This window comes from Camelus dromedarius, chromosome 22 (assembly GCF_036321535.1).
Source record: "Camelus dromedarius isolate mCamDro1 chromosome 22, mCamDro1.pat, whole genome shotgun sequence".
Classification (NCBI taxonomy): Eukaryota; Metazoa; Chordata; class Mammalia; order Artiodactyla; family Camelidae; genus Camelus; species Camelus dromedarius.
The window spans coordinates 15,508,441-15,533,804 of NC_087457.1; the positions used below are offsets into that span (position 1 = coordinate 15,508,441).

The 25,364-nt window shown below is 39.8% G+C and overlaps 1 long non-coding RNA gene across 1 annotated transcript in view; it reads right to left on the reverse strand.

Annotated features, from left to right (window-relative positions):
• The window catches only part of LOC116149135 (uncharacterized), a 499,656-nt gene that overhangs the window by 342,413 nt on the left and 131,879 nt on the right, over positions 1-25,364 (reverse strand). Inside the window, exon 3 of the long non-coding RNA XR_004132750.2 lies at positions 23,076-23,173. This is a non-coding gene — a long non-coding RNA (uncharacterized LOC116149135). The remainder of the gene's footprint in view (positions 1-23,075; positions 23,174-25,364) is intronic.

A 25,364-nucleotide genomic window follows, 5' to 3' on the forward strand; every position in this document is an offset into this window, starting at 1 on the left:
ATGTATTTATTCAGCAAATGTGTGTAAGTACCAATTTGTGCTGGGCAGACAGAAGTGACACATGATTCCCCTCCCTCATGGAATGTGCAATCTTGAGAAGACAGACTCAGTAAAAAATATATGAATAAGGAAGTGTCGCAGTGGCGAGTGCTATGATACAAGCAGGATAATCAGATAGCAAATACCCTAGGAGAGGGCTGCCTTAGGTCAGTCAGCGGAGGATTCCCTGAAGAATTATTTGGACTGAATGACTCAGAGATGCCAGCCAAATGATGCACAAGTAAGAGAGGTAACTCAAAAGGAAGGGAGACCTTTGAGACTCGGCATGATCAGATGATGGTTTCCTCCATGTTTAGAGGAATGTTTAGAGTATCTGAGAGAAGAATGGTTTCTGCAGGTAAAGGAGTGGCGACAAATGTGAAGGTTCAGAGGTGGGCAACTCTAGGCACACAGTGTGCTAAATGGGCTTTACTGTGTCTGTCTGTCTGTCTGTGTCTGTCTGTAATGGATGGTGTGCAGAAGAGGAGGAGATGAGGGGAACAGGTAAACTGAACCAGACTATAGAGGGCACTGGACCTCAGAATCGTCTTCAAATGTCACTCTGCAGAAAAGTGGGGCTATTCATGGTTTATGAGATGGAGAAATAAATCACTGGACTCTGGTTCAATTGGTCCGCATCTCAGTGACTACCTCCTGGGGTTGGAGGGGTGGTGCTCTTGTGAAATATTCATTAACCAAGTGACTGATGGATTGGTTGACTGGTTATTTCATTTATTGCACAAGACCTGGAAAACTAAATGCTGAATAAATTTTTAGGGAATAAAAGAACGAAGGGATGATGGCACATAGTAGTGATAACAACAATGTACAAATCCGGAGGCAAGAAAACAGCAGTACTCTGCTAATGTGGAAGGCACCCAAGATGACAAGTGGAAGATGAACGAGGTGTCAAGCCTGAGTGACGAGTTCATAATAACAGGAAAACACCAAGGGAGACTTGGTTTGAAGGAGAAAAGATAAGGATACCCGTTTTAGATTTACCCACATACATTTTATGCATACATATTGTGATGTTCAATGTGTTGGAACACAGAACTAAGGTGAGCAGTAGAGCCGAAGTATACAGTATTTGTTTAATCAAAGTAACTATTCATCTCTCTTGATTTCTCTCATTATTATGGATGTGTTACCCATTATTGGATATCCATATCCATTATGATTTTTAAAATTATTGAATTTAACAAATATTTGGTTGAACCACCACTAAACACCATGCTAAGATGAATAAAATATAGTTTCGGCACCTCTCCTAGAAGGGATAGTAGAAAAGGGAACCAACAAAGCACACACGCACATGCACACACGCACATGCACACGCACACACACACACACATGTGCACACGCATGCACACATGTACACACACACACGCACGCACACACATACACATGCAGTTGGTTAAAGGATCCAGGAAAATCTAATACAATGAAAGTAAAATTTTTCAAGAAAAGCTCTCCCAATCATTTAGCAAAATATTCCATGGAGAATAAAAGTTTAAAAACTCCCTTCAGACTTGTCAATGGGAGATCATCATTGACTGACGGGGTGAATTCAGTGGAATACTGGGGATAGAAGGCAAGGTGCATCTATTGTTGCCTCAGCCTTCATTCTCTTGGGTTTTCAAGAAAATCTATCAGTTGGCAAAAAAATCACGTTAGTTCTTTCTATAAGTGCTGACAATAAACGACTAAACCATATTCATAACCATTAAATTGCCATATTCTACTTTTAAAAAATAAGACAACTAAAAGCATTTAGAAGACAATCAGACAGCTACAGTGGCACCTCCCCCACAAATAATGTCAAATAAAACTTCTAAATTCATATAATAATGTGTAATTAACGATATACGACAACTGCATTCTCTGATACCTCACGCCAGTGGAGTTGCTCCAGAAAGACGGAATGAGTAAATAAACTATAGGAGAGTTTTTTAAGGGTAATTTTTATTTACTTTATCTTAAGAGGCAAATTTAATAATAAATAAGAAAGAAAAGGACAAGGGTTATCAGGGTCAAGTTAAACATTTTCCTTTGACAAGATTATTTTGACATGGCTGAATGGATTGGCCACCGGACTCTGAGCAGCCCTGTTAGATGAATGACAGTATCACTGGCAAGAACAAGCCCTATTTGTTATGCTCCTTTCCTCCTCAAGACTTTAATTCTGCTTGGGATTGAGAAAACGGAGATGGAAAGAAAGCCTAACCTAACCCTGATCACTATATATTTTCCTTTCCTCTTTTAAAATTTTTTTTTCAATTCAATGAGAAAGTATCCACAGCAAAAATACAAAACAATAAAAAAAACCCAAAAACCTTTCCTCACAGTACCAAAAAAATCAATAATCAATCTTGCTAGAAGAAATCCAACAACATTTTTAGTTCTCTTACAGATTAAAAAGACTGTATGGATAATAAAAAGCCATGTGCCCAATCGTTTATGTACTCTGGAGGAAAGTATCTTCATTATTGCATAAAGCCTCTTGACCTACTCATGCCCCTTAGCCAAAAAGAATCTCTTCCTCCTCTGACTTCTTTCAAATTTTACATTTCAAATAGAAAGCGAGAACTTCTGGTTAAAAACATGGAGGACTGAATACATGAGAGGTTTTTCTCTGCTCCTTTCAGAAATCCCACTTACAGGAGAGTAAAGATAAACCCACAACACAAAGAGAAAGGGGAGGGAACCATCAGGGGATAAAGACATGTGGACAAATGAACTACGCAGCAGGAGTTTCTAAAGGCTTATATAATGGAGTTCCAGATATCAAGGAAGGAAGGCAATTCTTTCAAAACTCTGATGGTAAACAGTTTTCAAACTGTAATTGCAAATGCTGCCAAATTGTCAATTAAACACAAGAGGAGCAGAATAAAACACTTTCATATACCCAAGTTTGAAAAAAAAAACAAAACAAAAAACTCCCTTCCTACTTTTTTTCAAGGAAGTACTGGTGGGTGTCAAAACAAGAGAGTAAAGAATGAAAAAGGAAGACACTCAACTCAGGAAATAGGGGCTCCAACAAAGAATAAAGGCAAGGGCTTGAAGTCCCAGGGCAAAGGCTGTGTCAGGCTCCAGCATGAGTCCGCCAGGGCGCGGGGGAGGAGAGCTATCTGAGAGGTTTCCTGGAAAGTTGCAGAATTGTCACGACTTGAAGTATTTTAGCATTTGGGGAGGGTGTATTAATTTGCTGGGGCTGGCATAACAAAGGACCAAAGGCTACATGGCTGAAACAAAAAGAGAAAATAATTTTCTTAAAATTGTAGAAGCTAGAAGTCCAAGATCAAGTTGTCGGCAGTGCTGGTTTCTTCTGAGGCCTCCGTCTTTGGTCTGCAGACAGCGGCCGGCCGTCTTGCTGCCTCTTCACATGGCCACATCCCTCTGAGCACGTGTGCCCTGATGTCTCTCTTCTTATAAAAACACCAGCTGTATTAACATTAGGGCCCCATTTTAAGGGCTTCATTTTAACTCATTCACCTCTTTAAAGACGTTATCTCCAAATATGGTTACATTCTGAGGTTCTGGAGGTTGGGATTTCAACACATAAACTTTAGAAGGGCACAACTCAGCCCATAATAGAAGGGTTATAATTCCACTGGGAAATATGGAAAGGGAATGTAATGGAGGTATAATACATCAAACAGCTACAATAAGATAAAAGCTGAGTGTCAATCAAAACAACACTGTCATATAACCACTATGGGGAAGCAGATGAGGAGAATTAGGGAAGAACTAGTTTGTAAAAGAACATCCCAAGTAAGGAGGGACAGGTCAGGAGAATGATGTTGTTCTGTATTCAGCCTTGTAGTACTATTCAATGACTAAATTCTGCAAATATATTTTCTTGACAAACACTTTGCAATATTCTTTAAGCAGAATGGTAAGTATTATTTAAAAGGGGGGAAGATAGTGATTTGTGTAAACACGTCAGCTTTACTCTTAGATCATCAGTTCTGGAGGGCAGGTTCCAGTCTTCTTCATCAGCATCTCACTTGTGTTTTTCACACACTACATAGCAAACCCATGACTAGAGCATACTATCACTCAAGAAAAGGTTCTGGAAGCAAAGGATGTAATGGTTTATTTCTCATAAGTCTTAGACCCCATTACCCAGTTAGTAGCTAATTATTGTAAACTGAGTATATTCAGTAAATACTGGCTAAATGAACAAATTAATCAGAAGGAGAATGCTAGGAGATACTGATAACCATGTAGTAAACACTGTTGCAGCTCTAGTCAATCTCAAGTAGAAAATAATCCAGTGAATGAAAGAGTGAGTGGGAGAGAGGGGGGGGGAGAGAGAGAGAGAGGAGAGATACATCTATCAGCTTATTTAACAACTACACAACTAACCCAATGGAACAGACTGAACGTTTGTGTCCCTCCAAAATGGTATGTTGAAACCGAATCCCCCAAGAGTGATGGTATTTGGAGATGTGACTTTGGAAAGATGATTAAGTCCATGAGAGTGTAGCCCTCATGAATGGGATTAGCACCCTCCTAAAAGAGACCCCAGAGAGCTCCCTTGCCCCTCTCAACATATTAAGGACACAGCAAGAAGACGGACATCTGTAAACCAACGAGCAGATTTTCACCAGACACAGACTCAACCAGCATCTCGAACTTGGACTTCCCAGCTTCCAGAACTTTGAGAAACAATCATTTGTTTTTATAATACCCCCCTCAATGGCATTTTATTACAGCAGCCCAAACGAACTAAAACAGCTGGACAATTCGACCTTTACCAAACTAAATCGATTCTCCATCCTTTGCTGTTTTGGTGTTCCTTTTCAGATCGCTTCTCTAGAAAATCAGAGGTCCCTTTGGCTAATAACACCAAAGTGGTACTAAGAATATTTTTACTCATTTAATATTGAAATGAATAGAAGTATCAATTCACTATGTTGTGTAACAGGAACTAACACAGTGTGGTTAGGTCAATTATACTTCAAAAACAACGCAAACAAACAAACTCATAGAAAAAGAGATCAGATGTGTAGTGGGAGGGGGCATTGAATGAAGGCAGTCGAGGGTACAAACTCCCAGTTATAAGATAAATAAGTACTAGGGATGTAATAGACAACACGATAAATATAATCGACACTGCTGTAAGTTATATATGATCGTTGTTAAGAGTAAATTCTAAGAGTTCTTATCACAAGGAAATTTTTTTCTATTTCTTTAATTTTGTATCTATATGAGGTGATGAATGTTTACTAAACTTAACTGTGATAATCAATTCATGATATATGTAAGTCAAATCATTCCTCTGCACACCTTAAACTTACATAGTGCTGTATGTCAATAAAACTGGAAGGAAAACCAAATACTTAAAATCAATTTTCAACTAGATAGATCCATTTCTGGTTGCTCCTTAACCATATTCCTGCCTCAGAGAAACAAACAATTGTACCCACGTCAATCTGAGAACGCTTCCTGCTGTTTAGACTGCTCCCTTAGTGAACTGAAAAGTCCACGTAAACAGGCTGCTCATCACGGAGAAGACAGGGGATGTGGGCATGAACTTGGAAAGCACTTGTCAGCTGGAGACGCTTACTTTGCGGCTGCAGAATAAAGGCAACTGGGTGGATGGTAAAAGAGCCAAATGTGGACTGAAGACACCTGTCTTAATACTTGGAGGAAGGAAGGAAGAAGGAAAGGAGGGATGGCGGAATAAGAAAAGACAGAATCTTGGCAGTGAAGGAAATACCGAACAAACCGAAACGGAGCACGAGTCAGAGCAGACGAGCAGCGCGCGGGCGGCCTGGCGCTGAGCACGGAAGGTTTTCCTACAGCCCAGGGAGGAGCTGGCTCTAGCAGTGAAGCAGGGCAGATGGCGGACGCCAGTAAACAGGCAGGGTTTCTCATCACTAAGATGAATTGCAAACTTCCCTCCTGTTTTTAGAAACTAGCCTCTAAGTTCATTGTTATTTTGAAGGAAAAAAATTAAAAACCCTCCTTTTATAGAGAAATGGCTGACAAGTGGAAAGACCACGGTATCCACCAAATTGAGCAACACATTTACCCATCAAATACACTTAGAAATAAAAACAATGTATTAGAGCAAATTCAAGTTTTTCATATACATAAAACTCGGGCGTTTCAAAGTTTTAGAACTACAGTCATAATCTAATACTTGGTGTCAAATTAGTTTTTGCCATTATGTTACTAGCCTAAGTGTTCCAATTCATCTACAAAATGAAAGGATGTTTCCCCAAGTAACCTCAAGTCAATCTTCTTTCCGTAAGTTGATTATACAACTGGATATGATTTAGCAGTGATCTTACCGTAGCTTAAATCTATCCCAAAATATGGCATGCATGAACATTAGAAGATTGATATATTCATTAAAATCAGGAGCATTAATTCCTTAATATTTCTTTAAATAGGAAAAAACTTAGTGGCACACATGCAGATTAGCGGAAATAGGAAATTATGTCTAAAAAGGCAATCCACATTCTTTCCAGGGATATCAGACCAAGGATTCAGACAAAAACATGATTTATTTTCTTTGTCAGAAATTACAAAATGTGCATTCGTTAGCAGATACTAATTGTACCAATGGGATTTGTCCAAACTGCTCTCATCTGGGATGCGGTTCATTCTTACTACATCAGCACATCTATTCTTTCTCTGAGGCCTAACTAGAAAAGCATATAATAAACTTTATTTCCACCCTTACGTGAAGGGAAGATAATGATACATGGGACTGGTAACATCGTGAGGATCTGTCAAGGAGAGATTATGTTACACTGCGCTATGTAGACAGTGGAGGCAGATGCCCTGTGCTTGGGAAAATAATTCAAACACTCACGGAACAATTTAAGGGTAAGACAACAGATGATGATCGTATGCCATTTGGGGTAGTAGATGTTGACAATTAGGGAATGAGAAAGCACTCGGGAAGTTAGCAACTATACAATAAATACAAAGCATTTAAAATGAGTTAGAGAATGGAGAGACAAAGGAAAGTAAGGTTTCAAGTTCAAGGTTTAATGAACATTGTTAAGAAAACCCAAGGATGCTCCCTGCTCACCAACTTATCTGTCTATTTATCTGGGACCATGCAGCCTTCAAAGATACTAATGACCCCAGAGATTTCCATTCCACTGTACACCTTTTAAAGAACTCTCATGTATGAGTGATAAGTCAGGGTGCGTATTACTGTCACTACTGTCCATCCATGGGAACAAGACACAGTCGCATAAGGTGACTTTTTTTAATGGAGGGACTGGGGATTGAGCCAGAACCTCATGCGTGCTAACCATGCACTCTACCACTGAGCTAGAGCCTCCCCCATAAGGTGACTTTTTTTTTTAACAGCACACAAAAGCGAAGTGTAAGGCCTTCTAGGTTCTAGCCGTGCCTTGACATCAGCAAATCAAGACAGGGGGCCTAATGAGAGGGCATGAAGCTGACAGGGAAGACGATGTTACAGCACCCGATTGTCAGATGGGCTCCTGGGATGACAGTTAAAATCATCTTAAAGAGATTATTTAGCATTTGTTCCTCTGAGTGACGAGGAAGGGAGGAGGGGAAAGGGCTAGGCGGCCAGTTATTACGAGGGAGCTTCCCTTCTGGTTCAGTGAACGTGGCCTGTCCTAAATGCCATGCGCCTTCTTAGGCAGCTACCCTTCCGTGCAGAGTGAATAGGGAGCCCTCCCACCCCTGCCCCACGTGCAAAACGAAAGGAAAAGCTGCAAACAAAAACGGTCAATTGAGGTGTAAACAACTTGCTTGCATTTATAGTGAGAATATGAAAAGCCAGCTGCCACTTGTGGAATGGTCTAACTGTACAGAGAAAACTGCATTGTGGACGCACTTCACAGAGCAGTCACACGCAAGTAGATTGCTCCCCCTGGACCAGATTTTGTCTTAAGTAAAACTGCAAAATAATTTGCATTCATCGTCTTTGTCAGAGGAAACCAGCCAAACTCATAGTGGGAAAGAGTTCCTTTGTAAATGAATAAAATCCCCATTTCAAGAGAGACACGCATTTTTAAAATTTAGTCAACCTGGTGGGCCTCTGGGCATCTCCTCTGCCTAAAATTGTCTGGTGTACTCTTCCTTCTGCATTCCATTTGCTGCCAAACAGGGTAAATCCACAAAGAATGCAGATCTGCTGGGAAGAATGGACTACAATTCTCTCCCATGTGGCTTTACTGGATCTGTGGACCCTAATGAGAGATGAAATGTATTTTTCCGTGAGTGAAAGTCACCAAAAATGACTTGAAGATGCACAGGGAACAAATATCCATGGTAAGAAGATAACATGTTTATCAGGTCACTTTCTGACCATAACTAAGCTTTTTAGAAGAAGGGAAAGCCTGGAAAAACTCAAGGAAACAACTAGGGGTTACAGAATCCACTCATTAGAATACACAGCGTGTCATTTCAGGACCGTTTGCTGCACTCCACACTGGTAACGCTTTTCCTTCCACCGAACAGATCCATCTCCGGAGCCCTCTTGGAACTGCCAATGTGGTCATTATCAATTATGTAATGCAGGGGGGAGCAAAGATTAATAATTCAGAGCTAAGACATCACCATGATTTATAATCTGGCATGTAACTGTCTACAGCTAGCATTGGGAACCTGTCATTAAAAGGCATTAACTTGAGAAAATTAGAGTTCTGTATCGATCACCAAACACATATAGTTTATTGTGAAGTGATGCTTTAATTTATATTCCAAGCAAGGCTCTCGGCGAATATCATTTGTGTAGAGAAGACTGCATCCTGAAGCCACCTGGTACATGACAGTAGCTCCAGGCAAGCATCCTCTCTAAGTAAGTGTGTTTCAGCAGCACGAGGCAGAGATTGAACCCAACCCGCATATGCAGGGCGGCATATGGTTAAGGCACAATTATTAACCAAGAAGATAAAAAGTCAATTTGTCTTGAGTACGCAGAACTTGGATGAGTCAATGACTTGACGGGTGATCTGAGGGATTATTACTTCTCCGCATTTCCTATCCTGGGGTAGACACACTGCCTCCCTGCTCTTTTGCTGCCCCTACCTCTCTGAAACTTGCCTCCCTTAATAAAATTAGAAGGAAGTTATTAAGTTACTCGGCCCAGTCTCTGAGCTTCTGCCAGTGCATACTAAAAATGGATTGCAGCGGTGTGGTATGATTCCCTGGGGGAACTGGACGTGAGGGCACATTAACTCAGATAATCAGACTGTCAGCACCAACCTTTAGAGAAAGCATCTGAGAGACCTAAGCTGAACTTCAGAGAAAATAAAAGGGCTTTTACAACCACTGCCTAATAGTAAGTTAGGCAGAAATCTCACAGCATGGAGGTAACAATGGGTTAACAATTGTTTTCAAAACTTAGCTGCATATTATAATTACCTGGGGAGATTTTATATAAAATACTGATGTCTGAGTCTCATCTGGAGATTCCAATTTAATTGGTCTGGGATGAGGAACCAGGCAGTGGAAATGTTTTTAAGTTCCCTAAGTGACTCCAATGTGCAACCAATTTTAAGAAACACTGGTTGTGGAGTGTTCAAGTATAAATGAGTAAATTTAAGATAGAAAGAATGAAACACACTGAAATGGCTAAGATTTGGTGTAAACATAAACGTATGGAGAAAAAAACTGACCAGCAACTAGAAAATCAGTATATAACACAGACACATGGGTGCAAAATGTTGGGATTGGTATTTATGTCCATCTTGGCTGGTTGGCAGGAGAGTCCCAGAGGGGATGTGGTGGGAGGAGGAAGCCCCCGCATGCCTCCTCTACATATTCCATACTGTGACACCAAACAGCTGAGGTGAGTGGTGGACATGGGCTGAATTTGGTGGATATTAGACATGCCCTTCCTGGTTGTGAAATATTGGGAGAGGGTATAGAATAAATGCGAGATCAGAAAATCGGATTTTGCCACTCCAGGATTAGAACTGGAAAACCATTCCTCTATAACATCTTTGAGAAGCCAGGGGATGTCTGATTCATGTTTCACAGGGGCTGCTGAGGAAATGTTCACTGTGTCCCATTCACCTTTTATCTGTGCACTCAGACCTAGAGGTAAACAAAGAGGAGGTGGTGATATGAGGGGAGCCTGTAGCCAGATACAGTGCAATTCGATAAAGGGACATTAAAAGTGTTTTTAAAGGCTTAAAACCTCAAAGATAAGCATCTGACAAAGAGCATTCAAGGCAAAGAACAATAGATTAGAGAGGTAGCTTTGATAAGTTTTCATGCTGAGAAAACAAGAATAAAGAAATAAACCATCTAGAAGGAGCCCAAAGACCTCTCAGCTTATGCATTATTAATAAAAGAGGAATAAAAAATAACTCATCTTGACAAATAGAATGATGGCAGCTTTGATGTTTCTTGTGCTAGTCAAGATGAATGAAGAATATGTATCTTCTATATACATAAAAATGCATACGTTGGGATAAAATTTTATTAGGCAAGGCATTATTGCTATCTCTAGATCTAAATGGAGTCTAGTTTAAATGTTAGTAAACAATTCTAGGTGGATTTCAGGAAGCCTCTGAGCACTGTTTGTGGTTTAGGGGTTAGTATCACATAGACTTGTTCCCGAATAATATCTTGGAGATGGCCGGTCTGATGGAACCTACCAGAAGGTTGAATTTTTCACCTTCCAACCCCATGTTCGGCCAACAGAGAACTTTCAGCACTTGCTAAACCACTGGAAATAAACAGATAGCAAACTTTTCTTCACCTTCTCCTTTGGTGATAGTAGTAATGTGTTTGTTTCTTTTTTAATCCAGAGTCTGTGGAGCCTTATTATCTGGGGGAAAATGTAATGGAAGAAGAGAAAAGTCATGTCAACATGACCCCATCAAATAAGTACTGGCCATCATTTCTTGTGATTAGATTAAGGAAATCTCAGGGCACCTCAAAGCAATTTATAGAAAAGCACATTCCTATTTACCTGGGGAAAAGTGACTCAGGTTACAACTCCCAGATTCTGGTTTTACTGCCTTAAATTTGATTAATGGGGCATATTGCTTGGTATTAAGCTGCATCAAGGCAGATGTAATGAGATGTGATACTGACAGGGACTTTGCTATTTCGGCAAGCCCATTCAGAGGAGAGCACTTGTCTGCAAGAAAATGTATTTGGCTTAAATTCCCTTCTAATCCCTTTCTCTTGGAATCGCATAGTTATATTCTCAAGACCCATTTCCATTTTGCGTGTACCTTCCTTTGTCTTCATTGTCAAATAACGTTCTAAATGGGCACCGATCCACTAGCCCAAGAAGAGAGGAAGATCCCAATCTGGATTCTGTTATCATTCTGAAGAGCTTCCTTTGAGATCTGAAACTATTTAAAAGATATCTTCCAAACTTTAGCATTCCCACAGCCAACAGCGTCATGGCTAGTATTTATTTATTGGACATATTATATATCAGAAAAAAATTAAGCTCTTTATGTTCATCATCTTCTTTTATGCTCATGAGACCCCTGTGATAAAGTCTGGTAAGTATTTCTCGAACACAAATGATAAAACGGAGCTCGGAGAGGTTACACTATCTTGCCCACGGTCCCACAGCTGTTTAACAGTAGAGAGTAGCTTTCAATTTTTTCGTTCAGCACATTGTTCAGGATCTACTACGTGCTGGGAAATGCTCTGATTAGGAGTAAGAAGTACAGCAGTGAGAAAGATACGGAGACATCCTCATGGAGATTTTGGCACAGCGGGAAAGGAGGACATAGCGGAAAAGGTGAACACAAACAAAATATTGATAAATGGTGATGCCACGATGTCGTGGGGTAAGTAAGGAATGAGAGGAAGTCCTTCTCCAGAGAAGATGGTCAGGAAAGGCTTTTCTATAGAGATGGCATATGACCTGAGTCCTGAAGACAGTCAGCCGGCTCTGGAATGAATGGGGAGGGGGCAGAACTGGAACTCACGGAGGGCGATCGCTGCACTGCTCCATCTCTGCTTCGACCCCCTTCAGAACAATCCCAGGCATTCACTTTTCTCACCTCACTCTAACCAATCTCCCACCCCCACCCCATATTTAAACGTTGCTCTATCTTCTCCTGCCCACATTCACTTCTCTTCAGTCTAGGAAGGGGTGTCCTCGTCACTCTTCAGTTTGTCTTCCCAGGGGTTCCACTTCAGCTCACATCCCGTGACTCCCCCGGGACCGAGCTCCTTGGCCCACTTTTTATCATCTGCATCTTCATCCTCTCCTCCTGTCTTGATTCCTTTCTTGCAACATACAAACATGCACAAGTTTCTCATACCTCAAAACAGCTCTCAGACTCCTCTTGCACATTTGTATTGTTTATTTTTGCACAGATGGATGTCTTGTATGCAGTCAGTAACCTACTCTATTCAGATAAATGGTGTCAGGAGTTTCTTCAGTCTCGAGAAGAAAAATCACCTTTCCTCTTTTCTCTCTTCCACTCACTTCTTTTCTTCATCAGCCTCCCACTTCACTAGCCCCACCACCCTCCTATCCAGCTCATAAACAGTGTCAGCCATCTCACTCACCCTAGTGGTTGGCAAGGATTTACAATCCGAGTATTTGGAGCTTATTAAACAGGAAAATAAATTCAATTACTATCTTGAGATCCAGGTGGTAGGAAAACTTAAAAACTAATAAATCACAGTATTGTGTCTTTTTTTTCCCTCTCATACTTCTACTTGATTATTATGTCCTAAATTGATTAATTTGCCATCTATCATTGTTCTCAAGTTATAAATTGAGGGTTGCAAAAGCTTTGCACGTCGCCAGCAATCCAGCTTCTCAGAAACAAAGGACAAAAATCTGATTTGGAGAGAAATCTCTAAGGGATTAATTAACTCAGCAAAGACATTTACAGCACTGGGTAATAGCTGGATGATAGACGGAAGGTTGAGTTCATTCCCTATGTGCCACTGGCGGAAAAAAAAAAAAAGCAGTTAATCTAGTATATTAAGCAAATATTTAGGATGTAAGGAGAAGACAAGTGTTTTGTTTGTTCATTTCTTTTTCACTTTTCAACCAAAAGTTCAGCTTCTGTTTCTCCTTCCATCTGAAAAAAGGTAATATCTACGAAGAGCCTTAAAAGGAGTGGGTTAGTGTTCATGTTGAGTTTGGTGCCTTAAGCTGATGTTCAGTGATTCTGCTCACACTTGCTGAACTGTAAAAACTTTCAATAAACACATGTGCTTTGGACTTCTGAGGATGATGGTATTTTCCTAGGTTACTCAGCCTTCTCAAGGCTGCAAGTAACTGATCTCAGGAGTTGTAAATACTTCCCCATGTTTCACGCCATTCTCCTCTGAGTGTCTAGATTGTGGAAATTCATATTCAGAGGGGAGCAGAAGAAATTTTTCACATAAAGGAGGTAAATAATATGATGGCACCCATACATCTAGGGAGAGGAATATAAATTTGGTCTCAGAGAACCCATCTCTCCTTTCCTGCTTTTCTATTCATGTGTTATTTTTAAAAAGAAGATATCTTTACTTCCTCATCATTTGATAGTGATAAATATTTTATTTTACCCCCCTACTTTTTTCCTTCTTTCAATATTTTCATTTTGACAATCTACAAGCTATCAACATGAAAATACAAGAATAAAATGAAACCTTAACATTTCTGAAAAACCCAATGATTGGCTGTGATGTCCATTTCTTATCATGTACACATGGGCGTGGAGATCTGTTTTAGACAAAAGGTTCATTCATTTTTGCTGCAGGACTATCACTCTAACCCCAAAATATATAATGTACACTATATCTTCGGAAATAATATGCATCATTAAAGAAAACACAAAACAAGTAGGTGCACAGGGCTCCTTTAGAAATCCAGTTGGGATGATTTAGAAGTGGTTTAGTCTAAAGTCAGAGGAATGAATGAAATAACCTGTTAATCCACCGTCCTTGTTATTGAATTGTAAGACAGAAGAAAATATATTCGGATCACAGAAATGGCATTTTCTTGAGTAGACTACTCGCCAAAGGGAAGAAAGGCATGTTCTGATATTGTTGCAGTAAAATTAACATGTTTTGCTCTAACTTTAAAATCCTAAAGGATATTTTATTTAAATTACGCTTTGATTATTCATTAGATGTAATACACTTAACAACTGAATGAACTGCTCTAGCAACAGGAGAAAGAAATCCAATCTGTTTGTTTATCTCCACCCTTTAAAACGTCCAATTGTTACTGGCATCTTCTACATCTATTTCATAATGTCCCAGTGACTAGAAAACATCAGAAAATATTTAAGAACTGAGTTTCAAGATGAAGATTTCTTTTTTCTTTAAATTGCCCCTTGAAGACCAGCAAGAATGTGTTTCTATTCATGCTCTCTGTCTCTGTTTCTCTCCCTTTGTATTTCTCTATCTCTATTTCTGTCTCTGTCTGTCTCTCTCTCCTTTCCTCTTCCAGCCCCTCTGTTCCTATCCCTCACTCTCTCTTTGTCTCCACAAAGTATAAAGACTTTGGAGGACTCAAGACAGATTAAATAGTATAATACAAAGCACTAGAAATAAACATGTGCATGTTTTCCTAATAGTTTTGATATACATAAAACCTTGGAAAATTCAGACACACACACACACACACACACACACACACACACACACACACACACACACACACACACACACGGTTTATGTTATCAAGTAATGGTAACTCAACCACTGAAAAAGTCCCCAGAGCCAATGAAGAGCTGTTTTTAATAATATAAGAAGCTTCCTGTGTATTTCTGTGGCTCAGTGGCCTTCAAGTGGAGCTCTCCACAGTAAATACAATTCAAAAGCTCAATCATTAATTCTATTTAGGCTTAATGTGTCATAAAGCTAAGAAAAGCAGGGCCATTTTCCTCTCTGCTGGGGCACAAAAAGTGTATTAACTATTCCAGCCAGTACTGTGAATGATTTATTAATTCAGTTTTGGAAAGTGAGACTGTCAGCTCACACAAGCACATATTATAAACAGACGATCTCTCCGCACATTCTTATTCCTTCTCTTAGCTAAATGATTGACAATGTACTCTGCTGGTGAGATCTACTTCCCTTTCTCTCTCTCCTCTCTCCCTCCAGGTTCGCAAGCACATGCACACTTGCAAGCGCGCGCGCGCACACACACACACACTCAAATAATCTAGCAATGGCCTATAATCCCCTCTCATACTTGAGATAGTAGAACTATCTGTAAATACAAATTTAAAGCACCTGGAATGAAATGAAGGAATTTTTTCCTAACACAGACCTAAAAATTACTAAGCCAACTGAGATGTGTTGAAAAGAACATTCCTGTGGGACTCCAGTGAGCTGGATTCTAGGCCAGGATCTTCCAGCAAGCACAAATGGCCTTGGGTGAGTCACTTCACCTTGCCCTTATCTTCAAAGGGGAGGACTAAACGACCGCCACCATCTCTAACTCCCTGGGAACCTCTGTGGTGACAAGAGTGGAACCTGATGACATGGTGAGAGGCGAGCCTCAAGCCAGCAGGACGATTCTCCGTGATTCTCCTCCATAGAAGGTGACGTAGTCCCTGACAGGGCTCAGTGCTCAACCCACTCCTCTGCGTAACACCATGGGGCAAACGCGTATTATCTAACCTTAGAATCCTGATGCTGGGCCGACATCAGAAAGATGGTGTGTGTGTGCGTGTGTGTCCTTGAGGTTAACCCCACAAACCTCTCAGCATCAGTTTTTAACCAAGGCTCTTCAGTCACAGAACACTGCTAGTGTTCTAGGGTTCGGAAACTGCTTCATTATCTCTTTCTGTAAGCCCTTCAACCCCGTCTTCAACTCCTTTTTACATACAGAGAAGCTTGGCTTTATTCTCACGGGAGCTCCGAGAATCAAAATACAGAGGTTATTCTAATCATGTGATGGTGATTCATCTCCTAAGATAGTCAATACGTAAGAAATAACACATAATAAATCAGTGAAATCAAGGGATAATTTTCAAAATCAGAGAGCTGTTTGTAATTTTGCATCTTGTGGAAAGTACACTCACCTGTTTCCTAACCAAATTATGCTCAATAGGAAATGTTTATCCTTGCTCCTAACTAAACCTTTTTATAGGAAATATGCCCATTTCCAGCTCAGACAAAAACCTCAGGTGTCAAGCAGTTAAAGATAAGATCAGGAAGGAATGGTGAGGGAAGGGGCAAAATTAAACTGGATTTTATAAAAGCAGAAAAAGAACACAAATGGTTTAATATGTATTCCTAGCAAAAGCTGTACTATGATGTTTTCTGTGCAAAAGATATTTTATAAAATTATGTCCCACAATATCTATTAACACTTTCCTGCCTGGGGCACTCTTTATAGGTCTCGTCCTCAAAACTACTCACATATTTACTTCCCAAATATTGCAAATGCAAATAATATAGTCAGTTTCAATATGACTATGACCTCTTTTAATAACATAGGAGCTGTGTTAGAATTTAGTTTCCTAAAGTTAAATGCAAGATTTTTTACTTTGTTCTTTAAATAGGCTATATTTTTAAATTAAGGTTATATTTGAATTAATTATTATATCCATGCCTGTTATAGGTAAAAGTACATCTCCCAAAAAATCCATGTGTTGAAGTTTTGCCAGCATCTGTGAATGTGACCTTATCTGGAAATTGGGTCTTTGCAGATGATCAAGTTAAGATGATGTCATTAGGGTGGGCTCTCATCCAATAGGACTGTGTTCTTATAAAGAGGAAATTTAGACATAAAGATGGACGAGCACGTGGAGAATGCCGCATGCAGATGAAGGCAGAGATGAAGTGATGTATCTACAAGCCAAGGAATACTGAAGATTGCCAGCCAACCACCCAAAGCTAGGAGAGAAACCTGGGACAGATTCTCCTTCACAGCCTTCGGACAGAACCAACCCAGCTGATACCTTGATCTTGGACTTCCAGCCTCCAGAACCGTGAGATGACAAATATCTGTTGTTTAAGCCACCCAGTTTGCAGTATTTTGTTTACAGCAGCCCTAGGAAACTAATTCAATGCCTGTATTTATTATTTGCATGTGTTTTTTTTTTTTATTCCAACATGAGAAAGCTTCAGATGCTCAAAATGAGAAACACAGCTTGCAGAGATGGGCTTTGATAATTGGCTGAACTTGAGCTGAAATGAAGGGATGTCCCCTTTGTGGGCCACATCTTTTGCTGTTATCTCTGTTGCTTTAGGTTCAGCCGATCAAATGGCAGTGATAGCATTGTGCCCAAGGACTCTAACCAAAAAAAATTTAAATGAACTCCCAACTAGAGAATGAACAGATCCCTCCCAATCCATTTTCTTTCCCTCTTTGTTCTCTCCTCCGTGCTCTTTCCCTTTTTCAGTTGATCCTTCAAATTCTTTTCTGCTCTAACCAGATTTTGGCAATTTGCTTCAGGAGGAATTAGCCCCAGTGTCTCCCAGGCAGCTGGTCAGTGTCTCAGACGCACTGCCACTTTCTCCCAGGCCTAGTGCACAGAATGCAGAATGAGGGAGCGGACGGGCAGAAGGAGGCCTGGGTCTTAGCCCAGCTCTCGATTTGAGCCTTTTCAAATAGGGCGGATGGTCTTCCTGAATCCCTTGAACCCTCCTCCAGAGTGCTTCCTGTTTCAGAGGCTAAGAGAACAGGCCCGCAGGTCACCTGTGTTCTGTTCTTTGTCACTTCCTCAGACACCTGATGGGTGACTCCGTAATAATACCACTGCAGACCCTTCTCTATTCCTCAGACAGAAAATAGATAATTAAACGCATGTTTCTACCTTTATTCTCTATGTACACAGGGTTGTGAGTAGTGAATTAACAACCCAAAGATCCCGCTCATAATAAAGAAAAACTGCATAAGAATGGACTTCTATCTCCTGCTATTGTGCTTAAACTGCTACGTTTTTCTATTTGCTTTTTAGTCTCAGGCAGGAGCAGCCCAGGAAGAGCAAATAAAAAGTCTGAAGATGAGAAGATTGTTTTATCCTCCAAAGTCTCTGCGTCCAGGACTCTGACACACCAAGGTGGACAGATCTGTATGGGTTTTCAGAGCCTCCTTCATAATCTGTCTACTCCCTGAAAAGAAAGAAAAATCCCACAAGCCAATAATACATTTTGATTCTCATCTAAACCTACTGGGTCAGCAAAACTGAGCCGTAAATTTCCCTACAACTGCGTCTCAGGAGATTTCCAGTATTTCTGAATGGGCCAGAAATCAGTGCAAATGGCCTCTCTCTTGCCATATTTTGGCATTTGGGCTAAAAGAAAGGGGGGAAAAAAAGCATAGATTTATTTGGAGCTTTTACCACTGTTTTTCATTAAGCTGCACTGGCCTGAGGACCTGATGACACGGGGTTCCTGGGGCTTGGCTTTATGGCCTGTGAACCGTCAGGGAGCTGCAGGAGCTGGGCTCCACCTCCCAGGTCCCCATAACAACCCTGGGCGTGGAGATGGCATCAACTCACCTCCCAGGAAAGCGGGGCCCATCTAACTCCTCTAGAAACAGCTGTAAACGTGACTTCCTAGGGAGAAGATGGGAACGCAAAGTTACTGTGCCCCCTCTAAGACTTTTGTACCCTTAGGAAACTTGCTGGAGTCACTTTCCTAGAAAGAATAAGTGACAAGGCTAAAGCTGTTACTGGTATTTACTCTCAAAGAAACAGACCACGGAGGTGGGATAGGCGGGGAGATGCTTTCGCAACGCATCTTTGGGGCAGAGTCCCCTTAGCATACACGGGCAAATATTTTTTGAGTCACCTCAAATCACTGTGTCAGCATCTTTCTGATGGCCCAATTTTCCAAGAAATTAGGTAAATGAAGCGAGAATGATGGGCCATTCAGACCATCTACCAGGAAGTGATATGTGAGTGGTTGCATGAGTCCCAGGGCTCCTCTGGGCATCTGGTTGACTGTTGTCCCCACAGAAGGCTGGAGGATTGAGTGACCCACCTAGAAGGAGTCTGGGCTCATGGTACCTTGCCTGGAAGATACTGCCACCCTGACAGTTGGAGGCTTGGCAGAGGCACTTAGAAAAAGTCATGACAAGAGCTCCAAAGATCTGGAGGGATGAGGGGGGCGGTTCCCAAGCACAGACCAGAATCAGGCTCACTTGCCCACGTCTAACAGGGGTACTGCTTTGGGTTAACCTATTAAAGTGATGTGATTCAAACTTGTGCTGCCCGAAAGAGAATTTTCCAAATAGTGTTTGATTATACAAATCAGCATGATATAATAGTGAAAAAGGGAAAATCACTTTTATTTGATCAAAATATATTATCTGAGTGTTATTCAAATATTTAAACAGCCATGTTTTTGTACACACCCATATACTGTCTTATTGTCTGAGACAATATCTACTTGCACAAATGACTATACATGATTAGACTCTTTGCAATATGTGCTTCACAAAGTAAAAATGAAATGGCTGAATCATATCGAATATTTGAACAACATATGTTGATGTGTAAAGTGTTGCTGGAAAATGGGTCATTTCTACAGAAGTTCGAAAATGCTGCAATGGTTCTTTCTGTTGCTACAGTTTCAAAATTGTTTTATAATATTACATGGTCAGTTTTGGTGTTCACATAAACATTTTTGCTTTTAGCACAATGGCCAACTAATATAAAGCAGTGTAAAAGGCTGGAAAATAAATGATAGACATCTTTGTAAACACATATTTGAGGAATCAGGACATAAAGGAAATAAAAGACATCTCAGAGGACAAATAAAGAAGAGACTGGAAACTGTAAACAGGAGCCTGATAACTGCTGGAGTGGAGGAGGGGGCAATAACAGATTCAGGAACAAGGGGGCTTAAGTTTTAGTGCCCAAGGGGGTCAAGAGGCAGTTTTCTTGAGATTGGGCAAGGCAAAGTGAGAACTGAAACTCTCCTACGGAAAAACCAGGACTGAAGAACTATGTTCTCAATGAAAAGGTGAACAGTGAAAAAAACAAACAAACAAAAAAAACATGTACTCACCAGCACAGGAAACTGTAAACAAGATTTCCTGCCTTGTCCTGGACACTCAGGGTGAAAACAAACCAAACCAGAAATTCTTCCAAATGTCTATAACCACAGATTTAACCTTATGTGAGTACAAGGTTTGAATGATCTTCATTCTTCCTTCCAAACCATCACCCCTGTTTCCTCCCTCGAAGCTTCTCGACTTGGAGTCTCATCAGTACCACATTCACTCATCTCTTCTTTGAGTCATATCCACACTCCGGATTGTCCCGTGATGTCTTAAATATTCTAGCCACTGGCTCACTCTCATGTTCTCCAACAGTGTCAACGCCGACCCTAGCTCTCAATGACTACAAACAAAGCACAGCTAATCTTTCCAATATAATGCCAGTGCAGCAGTACAATTCTTTCATTTTCTGTCCTTTAATAATCTTTTCCCTCTACCCTGCCTCAGCCACCAACTCCCATATTCTTACTATATACCACCTTGTTGGTGAATGAGGAAATGACACAGACTTCAGAACGAACACAAAGGACTGTAAACGTAACCACTGTAGATTGAAAGGTTTGTGTCCTCCCAGAATTCAAATATTGAAACCTAATCCATGATGCGATGGTATTTGGATGGAGGTCCTTTGGGAGGTAATTCAGTCATGATGGCAGAGCCCTCATGAATGGGATCAATGCCCTCATAAGAGACTCCAAAGTGTCCCCTCACCCCTTTCACCAAATGAGGATGAAGCGAAAGATGGCTGTTTATGAAAATCAGGAAAGGTGCCTCACCAGATACCAAATCTGCTGGCTCCTTGATCTTGAACTTCCCAGTCTCCAGAACTGGGGGAATAAATTTTTGTTGTTTATAAGCCACCCAATCGATGGTATTTTTATTGTAGTAATCCAAGTGGACTAAGACAGTAACTTAATTCATAGATGCACTGACTCAATGTTATTTAGGTTACTCTGTAAATTCAATGCCATTCACAATTACAATAGGATTTTTCATGGAAGTTGAGCAACTATGTGGCAAGAAAAATCATGACATAGTAATCCTGCAATTTGGTGAAAAAGCAGCCAGAATAATTTATCTAATGACATATTAAATTATCGTAAAGCTATAATTACTAAGACAATGTAGAATCAGCACAAGAGTATAGAAATAGACTAATGGACTAGAGAATTCAGAATCAAGACCTATACAAACAAAGAAGTGCATGAAAGAGGCAACAATACAGATCAGTAGAGAAAGGATAGGCTATTCAACAAAAATGTGCCGAGATATTTGGTTAACCACACGGGAGAAAAAATGATTATTTTATCATACCATAAATACATGTAAAATGAAACCTTAATTGTGAAATGCAAAATTTTAGAAGAAAATGTTGGAGCATATCTTTATATGCTCAGGCTATGGAAGGGAACTGCTTCATTTCGCCTCTCCTTTAAAAGCCTCTGTCTATTGCCAGCAAGTAGGTCATCTTCTACCTCCATTGTTCTTACCAAGTAAACTTTCTAGACTCTTGGCTCTAAACTCATCTGCCTTCTCCCTTCACTCCTTGCTTATAAAGAACAGGTTATTTATATGTTTTTTTCATGTTCTGTTTTGCATCCATGAAATACTCATATTCTATTTTCCATCCACACACCCATAAAACAGATTGGATGATAAAGAAACCTCCTTAATTTCCTTGCAATATAAACAGCATAAAGCTTAAAATAAAATTCCACAACTGGAATTTGAAAAAAAAAGTCCCTGACCAAAAAAATCCAAAAAACAGAATAGCAAACCTCTGTAAAGAAACAAACTCATAGCAATAAGACACAAACAATTGTACATAAGCACCATACTTTAGTTTATAAATTGTTTCCCGTGGAGACATAGGCTAAAGATTCTGGAATCACTATACATGTACACCATAATTGAACAGCTAAGTCAATGAATGGTGGATGGTGGAGTCCAGATTTCTCACTGTTGGAGGTGAAGTTTTCAGATAAATAAGGGAACAGAGCTTGAACGAACAACGTGATAATGGATTACAGTTAGAGACATCAGTATGAACTCATGTTTAGCTTAATATAGAGAGAGATAATTACATATAGAAATATTTACAGATATGTGTGTATATGTGTATATATATATATATATATATATATATATATAATTATTTGTGTTAGTAAACACACCTGTATTTCCTTGCACAGTCAGCTAAAGGGACCAGAAGCAACAACACCCCAGTAACAGTGAGCACACCTACCACCCAGATCTTGGTTTCCAGTTCAGTTCTCCAATAACAGTAACCAGGTCTCCTTAGAGAAATTGCTAACTTTAAGACTGCAGCGGAAAATCTACAAGATGAGCCTGGAGCATCTTATAGTGCCAGAAAGTAAGGAGGTGCTCAAAAAATCTATCTACAATGATAGTAGTATGTCAAAGGGACACAAAGAACCAAATGAAAGATCTCCCAACAGCCAGAGCGGAAACAATTTAAGTGACAAAATAAATAAAGCAATAACGTATTATAACTCAAATATGAAATAAGTACCCTTGAGTTCATGCCAATATAAACAATTGAATAAATCCATAAATGAGAGAGAACAGACAAACATCCCATGTAGAATTCCAAGTAATTTATGTACACACTCCACCCTCAAGGAGACAAAGCATAAATCCTTAGGTGAGGGCTGCACATAGTGACTTCCCTCCAAACAATACACTAAAATCAGCGGCGTGGAGGAGAGCAATTTTACAGTGGGTAAAGCCGGTAAGTACTAACCCAGTCAGGTGACCAATGCTAGCTACATCAACAGTGATAATTCATTGATAACTCAGGATGCTTGCAAGTACCCTTGATGTGATATAATGAGAATGACACTTTTTACCTCTGTACTCTACCTCTGAAAGTACCTCTGTACTTTCCAAAAACCCATAACTCCACCCCAATTGTGAGAAAAATCACCAAATATTAATCTGAGGGCCACATACATGATCAAAATACATGACCAGTATTCTTCATTAGGTACTAATTGGATAAATGATCTTTAACATCACTTGGAATCATGAAATCACATGACCACAAAAGATGAAATCAAACTACTCACCATCTCACCACAGGAGTGTGGTCCTCCAGCAATCTCTTACTCACCTAGGAATACTCAGTCCCAGCCAGCCACACGTCTGCAGTCGTGGGATGTCACAGCTGTACGCGTCCTGGAAGATTATGCAGTGTGCGATCCACATTTCCTAAATAGGATGCATAAATAAGAAATCGTGGACTTTAATGCCTTGGAGTGATTTTAGGTAAAGAAATACTCATTGTATCAATAATAAGAACCATGCAATTCAGGGGGAGGATACAGCTCAGTGGTAGAATGTGTGCCTAGAATGTTCAAACCCCAGCATCTCCATTAAAAATAAATGAATAAATAAGCCTGATTACCTCCACCCACCAAAAAAAAGAAAAGAAAAAGAAAAGAACCATGCATTTCAAAGTGTATTCCTAACCATGAATTCAAGGGGAAAGAAGAGCAAATATTTGCTCTTTATATTTCAGTGTCCATGGCAATGCCCAGTACCATATAAACAACAACAACAACAACAAAAACCAAGGAGGGACAAATCTTACAGAATTAAACCACATCAACTTTCTAAGCTCAGTTACGAGATTCTTTCCCTCTGTTTCCTGAGAGAAGAAGTAAGATTTACAAAGAAAATAATTTGACCACTTAAATTTGTCAACTATTGTTGTTATTAGAAATTGTGTTTGTTCACTTAGGTTACAAAATATGTTTTAAAAGAATTAAATTTTCTCACTTAAGCTGTGAAATGAATTCCCCAGCCTTGTATAAATGTGCCGCCTTCTCTGTATATTATGTGGCTTCTCTTGCTAGCCGAAACAAACCAGCAGACAATCAAATGAACAAGCCGTTGTGTTCTTTCCTTGGAGAATTGCAAACTACAACCAGTTCAAATCCAGACATAATATCAAGTCTTGTGTTTTTTCACCAAAGAGGAAAAAACAGTATTTTCAACATTCATCGAAGGCTTACTATGAGCCAATCACTGTTCTAAGCATTTTATTGCTACTTTTTAAATTTAATCATCATAGCAACTCTATAGAGCAGGTTTGATAATGATTCCTGCATAAAAGTAAATAAACTTGGGAACGGAAAATATAAGTAACTTGTTCTAAGTCATATATCTAGTAAGTGATAGTCAGAACCAGACATTCTAATTCTAAAGATTAAGTCTTGAGCCTGTATGTGAATAACTTCTTTGGGCCAATCCAACTGTAAGGATGAGAAAGCTACATGGGACAAAAACAGTCTTGCTGAAGATCCTCCTTGCTTTCTCTTCCCCAAGCAAACATGTCAAACATTGGTGCAACTCTGAATGCACACTCACTTGATGAAATAATATAGTAATGAGCATTATAAACATGGAAAGGAATGGGTAATTTGCTATTGACAAGTTTCTGATGATTAATTGAGACATTTGAAAATAAATGTCTTCTTCCTCCAGTCATCCTATGAGATATTACCAGATTGATTTTCTTATGGCACAAATTAATCTCAACAGTACCCTAGTCAAATGCCACAGCCTTCCCAGCTTGTTGAAAGGCTACTGAACAAGTGCATGCTTCTTTGTTAAGGATTCAAAATCTCCACATACTGACCCAAATCTCCCTCTCCACTGATCACTCATTTATTAGTCGCCCTATTGACAATCCAAACTGGGAGTCACTCTCCAAACAAGATTTTCAGTCTCCCATTTCTACTCCATCACTTGTGGCAGACCCTCTATCCGAAATATCTCCTCTTAATTTCCATTTGGAGAAATAGCTTGAGCCCTTTGATGTCCAGTCAGACTTCATGGAGCCTGATTAGATGTCTGAAAACAGAAGTGGTTCCTCCCTCTTCCAAAGTCTCACAGAACTGTGTTCATACTTACTTTATGTCACTTGTGTATTACCCAGATTAAGATATGTGAATATCACCCACCTAGAGACAGGCTCTTTGAAGTAATGAACTGTGGCTTTATATACCGGGTAGCCCTAAGTTCACTACCTAATTCATTGTAATTGTTCTATAAATATCCATGAGGAAATGAATGAAATACGAGTAACTGGATGCACTATCATTGTCATCTCAATTTATCTGATGAATAATTCTACATTAGGGGCTAGGGAGAGAGACTGAAAAATACGGAATAAAAAACTGCTGACTGTCTTCATATGCCTTGTAAAATAGTGATAATCTTTCTTTTTTTAAAAAATCAACTTTAAATTAACTATTAATATTGCTCATACTTGTCAATGTCATTCATTCCCAATGTGAAAATAAGAAAACATGTGAATATAAATTGAAGACAAGTGAGGCTTTCTATAAATAAATGGTAAAATGCAATTGAAGCCTAACATATTAGCAGGGGAAAA